This window comes from Mustela lutreola, chromosome 3 (genome assembly GCF_030435805.1).
Source record: "Mustela lutreola isolate mMusLut2 chromosome 3, mMusLut2.pri, whole genome shotgun sequence".
Classification (NCBI taxonomy): Eukaryota; Metazoa; Chordata; class Mammalia; order Carnivora; family Mustelidae; genus Mustela; species Mustela lutreola.
The window spans coordinates 138,140,748-138,152,995 of record NC_081292.1 but is presented as its reverse complement, the minus strand read 5'-3'; the positions used below and the strand labels follow the sequence as shown (position 1 = coordinate 138,152,995).

General features: G+C 42.0%; 1 protein-coding gene across 1 annotated transcript in view; it reads right to left on the bottom strand.

The window, feature by feature from the left end:
- Positions 1 to 12,248, bottom strand: part of LOC131827927 (dual 3',5'-cyclic-AMP and -GMP phosphodiesterase 11A) — a 248,434-nt gene that overhangs the window by 118,943 nt on the left and 117,243 nt on the right. The window lies entirely within an intron of this gene.

Genomic DNA, 12,248 nt, shown 5'->3' with positions numbered 1-12,248 from the left:
CTCATAAGTGAATCACTATGCAGTGGAACAAAGAGCTCATGTGGAGACAGACACATGATCACAGCCCAGTGCAGACAGGGAAAACAGAATACTTGGACCTTTGGTTCTTATCAAAGGAACTTATCAAAATAATCAGCCTTGGCTCTCACACATAACTCCTCAGAGAACCAGAGGAAAGTTGTTTTCAAAGAGATCACTGATGGTTTGAAAGATATTTTAGGCAGAAGAATAAGTTTCTCCTTGGTTTTAAAGGGAGGGTGAGTTAAAAAAAAAAAAAGTTAAGTAAATAAAGGAAAATGGATAGTGTCATAAAAAAAATAAAGGGAGAATGAGACCTAAGATTTTTTCATATTAGAGCAATGTAGTCACTGAAAACCTCTCTCCCTCTTTTTCTTTTCTTAATTCTCATGCTTTCCTGCTGGTCGTGAGGGGAAGAGTACTGTGTTCTTCTTTAAAATCCAGCTTCAGGGCTTCATGGAGTTGTTTGACAAATTTAAGCCCAGTGGTGAGGATGGCCACCTGTTCTTGCAAAAACCATCACAAAGCTTGGTTTTTCACAGAACTCCCTTCTGTCTCTGGAAAGCCCAAGATGAATTGCAATACATGCTGGGAGAAATGAACCTGGAATACTGAGGAATGGGATCATTCAGCACAAGAGCTGTTTGGGATCTACCCTTCAAGGGGAAAAATCACTCTTAGATCCCACAACCGGTCCGAAGTTCTATTCCTGGGGCCGAAGTCTGGAAAGCACACCTTCATCAGCGGTAGGCCCGGACTGCCTTCCGACTGCATCACCTTACAAACAAATGAACAGACACGCTCTTCGCAGAGTCTGTTGAAATCTGAACTTGTCTATCTATCAAGAACTAAGCCTTAGATTTCAGAAGGGCTCGTCATCAGACCGTAAGGACAGGGCCAAACCAGGACCAGAAGAACCTAAAACAAAAAGTGTTCCATGTCTATTTCGAAAGGGAATAGGACAAATTCAGCATGCCCATCTAGATCTCGATTTCTTACTTTGCAGTACAGGTAAGGCGCTGAAAAGAGAACTGGCACAAGGTAAAATGTTCCTTAAATGTTTATGATTGACCATCATGCTGTGTGAACTGAACACATACTGGGTAGGAGAGTCCCAAAAAGGACCTCCGTGGCAAGAAAGGAGGCCTCCGAATGGGCGGCGTGCGGTCTCCCTCAGCAGCCTGACCCATGAGTGGAATAAAGCCACTGATGCCTCCTTTAAGGGCTTCTGTTAACATCCAGTGAAATAAGGGCGGTGAAAAAAGCACGTTGAATCAGAAGGAATGCTACAGCGGTAACAACACAACTCCTAGCAAGCAGCAACATTGAGAAGTATGTAACGACTAGCATCCTGTTATCCTACAGTAAGCCCAGAAAAATGTGTTTTAAAGTCCATCCACCTGTGGATGCTTAACAGCAGGATGGCATTTAAACCTTTTATCCCTGAGCAGGTTGAGAAAAGCCTGCCCTTTTGAAGTTCTCACCAGCACTTCTTACACTTTCCCCTTTCATGGGTGTGGGGGTTTGATGAGAGAACCTGAGGAAACAACTGGAAGCCTGTTCTGGGGCGGCTTCTCGGGCCAACAGGGAGGCAGGATGCACAGTCCCCCCCTGGGGGTATGGGATAAAACCTATTTTGAGCTTGGATCCCTTGGATCCCGAAAATCACAGATTTTTGATTTTTATTAAAATTCTTACTTGTTCACACCTTAATTCCTTTTAGTCTCAACCACATGTGTGAGGCCCTAGCTGGAAACGTCGGTCTGTCCTCCAAGACAGTCTTAGAATAGTCTCCGTGGCTGTTCTTGTTCATAAAGCTGAGTTTAACTTCTGTTTTGCGTATATTAGTGTTAATATCCAAAGATAGAAAAATCCTGCACAGATACTGTGTCCTTGACTAGGGATGTTCTGGTGCCTGGTTAAAGTGTTGTCTTTGCAGACCCCATGAATGGCTTCCAGGGAAAGAAAACGCACCCCAAAGAGAGTTCCTATTTCCACCAACATGCATCCCCAGCATTCCTAGAGAGGGGAAGAGTGCTGAATGGCTCCACCAGCTCTGGTAATGAAAGGAGTGCATTGGAAGGGACAGAGCACAGCCACACCGAAGGCTGGGTTCAAGGCCGGCTCTGTGCCTACCGCACGATATGCAACCATACAAATAATTAATGGGACACCTGGCCTCTGGATAACCACCACACCCCCTCCCCATCGACTCCCAGCACCTCCACTGGGCCTCCTTTGTACCCATTTGCTCATTGGAATATAGCCGGCAAGAGGGCTTTACCCAGGCTTTGTTGGTAAGGCTGAACCAGAGGGCTGATCTCCCTAGTCCTTCCACCTCGGGCTTTAGCAGATAAATAAGCTGCTGTGTCACTAACATATTCCAGGTCACGTGCACACACAAACATTATTATATCTTCCAATTACCTTTCAGTGACCGTCTTTCAGGTCTTAACCATTTTCCTAGAAACGTGGCTCAGCAAACCCTTACGTGGAGCAAGGATGGCACCCAGTGGCCAAAGCGGTCCACCTCAGATCTGGTTTTCTCACAGATTGCCCATCACCTTTCTCTTTGGAGACAACGAATTGCCATTTTTTTTCTAACGCCACAGTTGAAACACTAAATCATTCGACTATCCCTTAAGCTGAAGTGTGTACACACATACGCACATCCGTACACACACACACACACACAAACACACACACCCCACACATATTCACACTTACAAAATCGAGGCTATAGACAGAGCTTCATTTGGAATGATAATGTTCGAGAGTCCTTAACAATTTAACTTAGAGTCTTATGTTAAAGTTGTTTTATTTCAGATATGCAAATTACTGTCCGTGATGTCCCGAATACCGTGTATCAGTGTAAGAAACATACAAATGTAAACCCAGTCTCCCATTCTTCACTTCATATCTTCCTCCAAAGAGTCTCCAGTTCATGAGTTCTCATGCCTTAAACATAAGACTTTATCTCCTGACAAGTGCTTCAGCCTTAAACTGATGTTCGCAATCTCATACCCTTGTTATCTTTCTTACAAGGTACTTGGCAGGCCTGGAGAACACAGGATAATAAAGTGGGACTGTTCTCTTTCCTTTGAGCTTTCCAGATGTCGGGAGATTTCTATACAGCTAGATAGCCAATCAGACCATAAGGAAGACAAGCAAGATGCCAGAATAATGAATCATATACCCCCTTGCTCAAAATGATGCAATATCTTCATAATGTTTGCTGTTTCCAATATCCTTAGGTTTCTAAGCAGTATGAAACAACAGGGCTGGGAGTCACATGGACCATACAACCCCAATACAAGATGAAGTTTGTAATAAAATAGTATTATATATCGACTGACTAAAGAGCATTATGAAAAGCCTCTTCTTAAATGTCTATGTTAAGTTCAACCCCAAATTGTTTTTTTCCCCAGACATCATCACCATTCACACTTATCTGGCCCACAAACTGTCAAAATGCCACAGAGTTTCCAAGAATAACAGGGAAATCAAAAGAAATGACTTCAGGATAAAATTCCATGATATTGCTTACATTTTCCTATTCAGCACTTGAAGGGAAGCATTGTCTTCAAAGTCAGAACAAAATACTGGAGAGGGAAAATCAAAGCCAAGCATGTGGCTTTTCCTTGCTGGTTCTTTGGTTCTTGATCAGCTTGTATGTATAGGTTAATGACCCTGCCCTCACTAAGAGGTGTGAGGTTCAAGTAAGATAATGAGAAGGAAAATGTTTTTATACACTGCTAAGTCATATTATACATTATTTGAGGCATTATTATTCTTTAAACATTTATAGGTAGCCCTAGTATATACTTTCTAAACTGATGAGGTTAAGATTCTTGTCCTACCTAAAAAAATCACTGATCTTTCTCACAAGTATTACTGTATACTGTTACCCTTCAAATATAAAAGAGCCATGGTGGGATTTGGAAATCATTTATAATATGTAATTACATCAAGCTGAGCCAAGTCTTCCAGCAAATACCCAAATTTTTAAATAAAGCTTAAATTTAAAGATGTTTTGTCAACTTTATGTTGCTATGTGTTTTATTTTCCCCTTCCCTCCTGGAGATACATTTTATAGGCTCATAACATTATAGCATTTTATAGCTGAAAATGGCTTTGTTGCACAGACGAGGAAACCTGAGGTCTAGCAATTGTAAATGAACCCAGAGATCTGGCGCCTGCTTTGTCATGTTCATTTTCTCTCCTATGTCCGTAGCCTTACAAAGACTGCTTCAAAAGGGACCGTTTGGCAAGCGAGGTATTCTCTCCTAACTTAGTATTTCATGTCCGGCCTTGAGATCAATAGAATCATGATTTATGCACTTTTAAAAATGATTTTGGGTGGGTCCCTTGCCAACTGTGAGAAACGACACAGAACTACTCAAAGCAGCACATAATTTCAAAAATAGGTAGAAGGGACAGAACTCAGGATCATACAAATAAAAAGAATTTAGAAAGGCATCCTGAGATTAAAGAAAAGAATAGTTTCAACAGATTTAGTCTTCCGGATGGTGGTAGCAGGCTACATGAGTGAAGAATTTTATTTAATACACGCATGACTCATTTTGCTTTAAAAAAGCACTTTGCTTTCCTGTGCTTGGCAGATACTTTGGTTTTTAAAGGTTGCAGGTTTATGGCAGCCCTGTGTTGAGTGAGTGTATCAGTGGCATTCCTCCAAAAGCATTTGCTCACTTCATGTCTTTGTGTCACAGTCTCATAACTGTCAAAGTACTATAAACTTTGACATTATTATTATATTTTATATATATTCTTATATATCTGTGATCAGTGATTATGACTTGCTCAAGGCTCAAATGGTGGTTAGCCTTTTTTTTGGCAACAAAATATTTATTAATTAAGATATATACTTTGTGTCTATATTGTGCAGATATTGTCATTACTGAACACTCCAAAGAGAGTATCCTAACTGAAAAAATTGAATCTCTTTATTTTCATATAGTTCAGTCTTTTTAGGAAACTAGCAACCTAGAACTTAAAACAAGGTGCTGAGATACAATTTGCAGACACTCTTATTGTCATAGATGTTTGTTTCCAAATTCTACTCACATGTTGTAACCACCTCTGCCAATAAAACCGCAAATTGTTCAATGAATTTCGTAGAAATTTTCCAGCTCCCAGGGGCAAGACATGACTTACGGAAATACAAGGGTTATGAAAGTGAGTAAGACCAGGATTTGCTCTGAAAATGTTCCTGGTTTAATCAGGTGAATGGACAGGTGCACAAAGATTTATATCACAAGGTAGAAACTGATAAGTATAATGAAAAAATGGCAAACAAGCAGATTACTTTTGCCTGAATTACAGTGAGAATGACTACACGGAGAGCACGACTGAGCAGGAGCTGATGGACCGTCAGGACTCTAACTACGCTGAGATGGAAACAGGAATGGGAACAGAGATCAGAGAATGGACAGAAAATATCAAATAGAGCTCATGTGAAGAGTGGGTCAATGGGAACATGGGAGATAGGATGGAGAAGTGAACTGGAGCTGAGAGTTCAAAGCACTTTTTAGAAGTATTATTATAATGAATGTAGTTATTTATTTTAGATGTTTTGAGTATAGCTGACACACAAGGTCACATCGGTTTAAAGTGTTCAACACAGTGACTCAACTTCTCTACGCGTTACGCTATGCTCCCGTCTGTCACCATATGCTACTACAGTATCATTGACTACATTCCCTCTGCTGTACCTTTTATTCCTGTGACTCGTTCATTCTGTAACTGGAAGCATGTATCTCCCACTGGTCTTCCACCCATTTTAATGTCCAAATGAAGGATTTGAAATGATGGAATCTAGAGGCTTATAGAAGATGTTGAGCTTTATAAGATGGAAACCAGCACCAGCAGAATACTGTTAATCTGGCCACTATGCACGGGATGAATTTGGGAGCAGATCTTATGGTGGTCTAAGAGCTGACTTAAAGAATAAAAAAAGAGTGAGAGATAAAGGGAGGCAGGGAGACCAGCTAGGAGAGCTTCATACCAAATGTCTGCACGAGAAAGAAGAATGAGGATCTGAGCTAGTGATGACTGGGAGTGTGCAGATGAGGGTTAAGTGTGGGATGGGTGGGGGAGCGTGGGAGACATGTTTAGTCCAAATGGAGGGAAGAGCCCATGGGAGTGAGTAAGTGTGAGGACTCAAAGGTGAATGGACAGTTATATTCAACGTGGGCCTCTGGAGAGGATAGGGAGGGAAGGGGTTTGTGGCTCCTATGTACTGAAGGAGATGCAGAGAGAAAACCAACCATCATGATTGCTAAGTCAAATCACCATCACTGAGGGGAGGGCGTATCAGTTCTTTATTTCCCAGTACCATGCCTGTTGTCATAGATTGCATTAACTAGAGGCAAACCAGAAAGAAGGAGAGTGATACAGTCCCAGATGCCTAATGTTCTGGAAAGTTCTGACCACCTTGGCCTCTATAGCTCCCTTCATCATTCAGAAGTCAGCACTCTAACTGGGCCATACAACTGTCCTCCACTCCTGTCTTCCTTGGACCTTTAGGACCTATCACTGTTCTGAAACCAAAAGTGAACTGCCCTTTATTTTGTTCCCATAGGGTAGACTCCCTGGGCCTTCATGTGTGCCACTCCAGGTGTACAGTGGACCAGCTGTATTAGTGTGTGGAAGCAAGAAGATGGGAGAACCCTTCCAGGCACATGCTTCCTTCCAGGGAAAGTCAACATTCCTCATGACCTTTCAGAGATGGTGTCCCTGTTTTGTTTCCAAACGGAAAGAGGAATCAAATGATGACTGTTGAAGTTGATTAGAGAGGAGGTCGGGGTCACCATGGGATGGAGCTTGGCCAGGTGAGTTTTTTTTTTTAAAGATTTTATTTATTTATTTGACAGAGATCACAAGTAGGCAGAGAGGCAGGCAGCGAGAGAGGGAGAAGCAGGCTTCCTGCTGAGCAGAAAGCCTGATGCGGGGCTCAATCTCAGGACCCTGAGATCATGACCTGAGCCGAAGGCAGAGGCTTTAATCCACTGAGCCACCCAGGTGCCTGGCCAGGTGAGTTTTTAAAGAGCCCTCAACTCATAGCCGCATAGTGCAGCAGTAGGCAAGCCTGGGCTGACAGCCCAGGCTCCTCTCACACCGTTGCCTCCTCTGTGTTGTTGACACTCAACAGTGACAGAGTGTAATTTTTTTTTTTCTTAAAAGATTTTCCTTATTTATTTGACAGAGAGAGGTCACAAGTAGGCAGAGAGGCAGGGGGTGGAGGGGAAGCAGGCTCCCGCTGAGCAAAGAGCCTGATTCGGGGCTCAATCCCAGGACCCTGAGATCATGACCTGAGCCAAAAGCAGAGGCTTAACCCACTGAGCCACCCAGGCACCCACAGTGTAACTATCTTTTATCTGACCTAGCATTCCTCGAAGAGACAGTTCATAAAGAGAAGCCCATATGAACATGCGGACATTTGGACACAAAGCACCCCAAGGATTTATGGACATGTCATAAGCAATGCAGGCTGCCCAGCTCAGCCTCCTGCCCCAGGAGCAGGACAGGCCCTTTTGGATGCAGATTCCCAGAGGTTCTCCCTGCAGCCAGTTTCCTGCGGAAGGTTCAAGAACTCCCTGATGATAAAAAGAAAAAAATCTCGGAAATTAAACTTGGTATAGATACTATTTAAGGTAACAACAACGCCCTCAAGTCAAGAGGTGGGGACAAGAGAGGAGACTGGCTAGGTTAGGTGTAAGATGATTCCTCGACTGCTGTGAGGGTAGCTTTATTTATTTATTTATTTATTTTTAAGTTTTTAAAATTTATTTTCAGTGTAACAGTATTCATTGTTTTTGCACCACACCCAGTGCTCCATGCAGTCCGTGCCCTGTCCAATACCCACCACCTGGTTCCCCCAACCTTCCACCCCGTCCCTTCAAACCCCTCAGATTGTTTTTCAGAGTCCACAGTCTCTCATGGTTCACCTCCCCTTCCAATTTCCCTCAACTCCCTTCTCTGCTCCATCTCCCCTTGTCCTCCATGCTATTTGTTACGCTCCACAAATAGGATGAATACCCAACTTTTGTAGCAACATGGACGGGATTGGAAGAGATTATGCTGAGTGAAATAAGTCAAGCAGAGAGAGTCAATTATCATATGGTTTCACTTATTTGTGGAGCGAGGACAGCTTTTAAACAACGTTACAAGTAAGCAGAGGTGAACCGGAAAGTGGTTGGTTGTTGGGATTTCCAAAGGCGGCATTTCAGGAAGACTGGGAGGGCGGAGGCTGGAGTAACAAGATGAAGGTCTTCTTCCCTAGCAGGCATCCTGAGGTCGTGGATGGTGTCTCTGTGGAAGCACCCAGCCTACCAAGAAGGAGCCCTTAGATGCTTCCTACTGACTGCGGTGGGGGAACATGAGCTCCCCAAGCCTCTACCACATGGAGCTCTGCTTGGGCTCCTGAGGCATCCTGACCCCTCCTGACCCCTCCCCTCCTTGGCAGCTGCCTCTTTACTTGGGTTAGGGTAAGTGCCACGATGTTATCCTCTGTCTACATGAGGTTTTCCTCTGCAAGAGGCCAGTGCAAGGACTGGACTATTTCCACAGCTCTGGAAATAGAGCTGGTGGGGAAGTAGGCAGCACATGTTCTGCCTCTGTGCAATTAGACAAAGGTGCATCCATTGGGAGTTGAGTCGAGAAGAGGCAACCCATTCCTTGACTAGCCGAGTGAGGGTGAGCCCCAACACCTTCCTCCTTGTGCAGGGACCCTTGTGTAGGACCTATGACAGACACATCTACCCGCACAACTGTCAGGACTTATGATAACCTTTGACTATTTCACGGATCAAAGGTGTCTCTTCAAACTTAATTACTTAAAAAAAAAAAAAGCCTAGTACACCCCATCCCATTGTCCAGTCTGTCCCCTACCTACTGTCTTACAGAGAAGGTTGTAAGAGGCTATTTCTGATGTGGCCATTCTTCTTTTGGTACATAAAGGCCACAGGGGGTACCTCTTCTTGGGCACTTTATTTTATTTACTTTACCAGGATGTTAATTTGTGGTCAAGGCATTAACATTGATAACTTGAAATACGCAAGAGGTAGTCCAAGCCCAAACACCCAACATGAGTTATCGGTGTTTAATTACTGAGGCTGTTAAATGGTGCCGTAAACGAGTTCATCTCTGATTGCAGCCATAACTCATGCAGTTTGGAATTGAAAGAAGGGATGATAAAAGGTGGCAATATAACACGGGAACATCCATGAGTTGATTTTAATTGGTAAACTGGCGTATATAGTGGTAACTGTTTGGTCTGTCCACCGCATTGGAATCTTAGGAAAGTGCATAAAATTACAGGAGCATATAATTGCTGTGCTAAACTCATTTTCTTATGTTATCACAGCTGGCATCTTTAGGTTATTAAAAGCCTTTAAACCAGTCATCTTCAAAGAGATCTAATTGTCAATATGGTCTTTATACATTATTCCCGTTAGCACAGAGCACAAGAGATATAAACAGGCACTAAAATCTGCACAAATTTTCTGGTCACACCTTTCTTATTTCAAGTTCAAGGAAGATCAGTAAATGTTAATGAGGATAAAAACCATTCTTTCATTTCCTCATTCGATGCACAGGGCAACCAGCCCATAAAGGACAAATTATTAACATTATAACCTCAACCAGACTTTGAAAAATTTAATTCATTAGTTCCAGGAATTTCTGTGATCTTTTTGTGTTTAGATGACTCTCCAAAAAAGACTGTTTCCCAATGTGTAAATAATATATCAGAACCACAAAAATCATCTTAGGTTCTGACATTCCTAGATGAGCAACTACATGTTGTTTCATCTACTTATTCTGGCTAGATAATCCAGGAAAAGTTCTAGAGTGTTTTTCACACTTTGACCACCCTTCATCTACCTACCACCACTCACCCATGAAGAGACTTTTCCCAACAGGAGAAACGTAGCTAATAGAACAAAACAAAACAGAAATGAAAACATCTTTTCCCTCTACCCTGGCACTCTACAATAGGAAAAGAAATCCACAAACACAGACAGGTATGGAATAGGAAGACAAGATATGAAAAAAGGTAAGGTGATATTAGCCTTGCATTAATGATTATTAAAGATTGGCTATAGGTTTATCATCTGTGAAATCTATGTTCCTTGAAACTATCTCACTGAGGAGTACAAATGGTAGTGAACTGAAAGTAATTAATGGTATGTATTATACTCTTCAATATTATGGGATTTCCATCTCTCCTACTTATTTCTGAGAGTTCTCAGGGTATGTATACCTTACTTATCCTTAAAATGTGACCACTTAGCTTGCCTTGACTCCTTCAGCTTCTGCTGGTCATTTTGATAGAAGGTACTTTCCCTCTGGTCTATATGAGGCTTCCTTTCTCTTAGGCTGCCATTTTCTGTTGCGTTCTATCCGCACTCTGGAACCCTCATGCTCTCGGGGTCACTCATTGCCCTGAAACTGTACTGAGGTCCATACCTTTCCATTCACATTTTTAGCTGAGAAGATGTATCTATAGGAGGCTGGGGTAAGGGACAAATCCAAGAGACAAACCGCACGCTGATCTTGAAATCATTTAGACACTGAGGCCTGTGGCCTCGATTTCCACTAACAAGTGTTCTTAACCAGGAGGCCTCCCAGTCTCTCGTGTAAACAAACCCTTTTCAGTGGTGTTCTCAACATATCTGAATCCCAGCTGTGGCACGGTTTGGGCTGCTACCGGAGTCTGGCTTATGTAAGTGTGTATTTGACCTCCAGGTCCTTGTCAGCACCAGAGGATGGTATTTCCTTCCAAACCCTGACTTCATCTCTGAATCACTGATCAATACCTTGGCCCAGCTGCACATAACCGAATACATTGACTCAGCCATCCTGAAATGATGAAGTTTTATGGATAACTCTGATTCCAGATTTCAAATCTCTCTCTGTTTTCTTTACTATCTCTGTTAAAAAATTATTCTAAGTAGCAGAGGTTACAATATATTCGAATGCAAGCTTGGTTTATCTGTACATTTGGGTCAAAACAAAACATTTATTTACTGCTATTTAGCTACAATGTTAGGAAACTGCCACTACACACACTCCAGTGTGAAATTTCAGTAAATACTTTCAGTGTCTATGTGCAGGATTATTTTAAGCTGACTACATTTTAATGTTATTGCTGCAGTTATAAGACATCAGCCACCAATTATGGTAATGCTTTGTTTACTTTGTATATCAGGAAAAAGAAAGCCATTAGGTTGAAATTATCTACTATATCTCAATTACATTGTAATAAGATACTTACCAATATCTTTCAGGATAAAATCTGGAATACATCAGTTAAGTTAACATTCTTGATAATTTTAAGATGAAATAACCCTTTGATCTCAAATTTAAATACTTGCTATTTTTAGTATGTTTGCCAGCTAACAATAGAAAAGCATGACAAACTCCAAGACAGCAGTGTTTTCCTTACTCTATGGAATTAAGAATTAAAGCCAAACAAAGGGCGGTATGTTTAGAGGGTACACAGCTATCGATTTTGACCTGCTGTGCCTCTGTACGTGTCCCATCAAATAGCTCCCACAGTTGTATCTGTCCCACTGTAAGACTTACTGTCTTTCTCCCTGCTGGTCCTTTCCTTATTTTAGCAATGATGATAATAAAATAACAGTAAACATATAAAACAGTAAGAACAGTAAAATATTGGTGGCAAGTTATTTCCCTAAATCGGATTTCTAGGTAACTAAACTTTATTAAAGTACAAAAGCTGTACCTACTTTTCATGGACATATTTATAAAATAGATAGAAGATACAAAAAATAATCATAGGTAACCATGGTTTTAACATATTCTTAATGAATAATTGTTTTGAATTACAGAACACTGATGCTTTATGGATTCTTTCCTTCCTTCCTTCCTTCCTTCCTTCCTCATCCAACACATATTTACTAAGTATCACCATGTTCCCAGAACCATAGGGATAGAGCAGTGAACACAACATACAGGAAGGGATACCTGGACGACATTCACATTCTAGCTGATACGCAGGATGTTTATCTCCCTAACAACAGACCCTGACTGCCACAGTTTGGGGTGTTCTATCTCCTCCTTCTGCTGTCAGCTGTCACCTCTTGCTGGCAACATGTCCGCCCTGGTCTGGGTCACTCTTCCTGCAGCTCTTTTCCTAAGCCTCCCATTGAGCCAAGGACACCATATATCCCTGGCTGGAGCCCGTG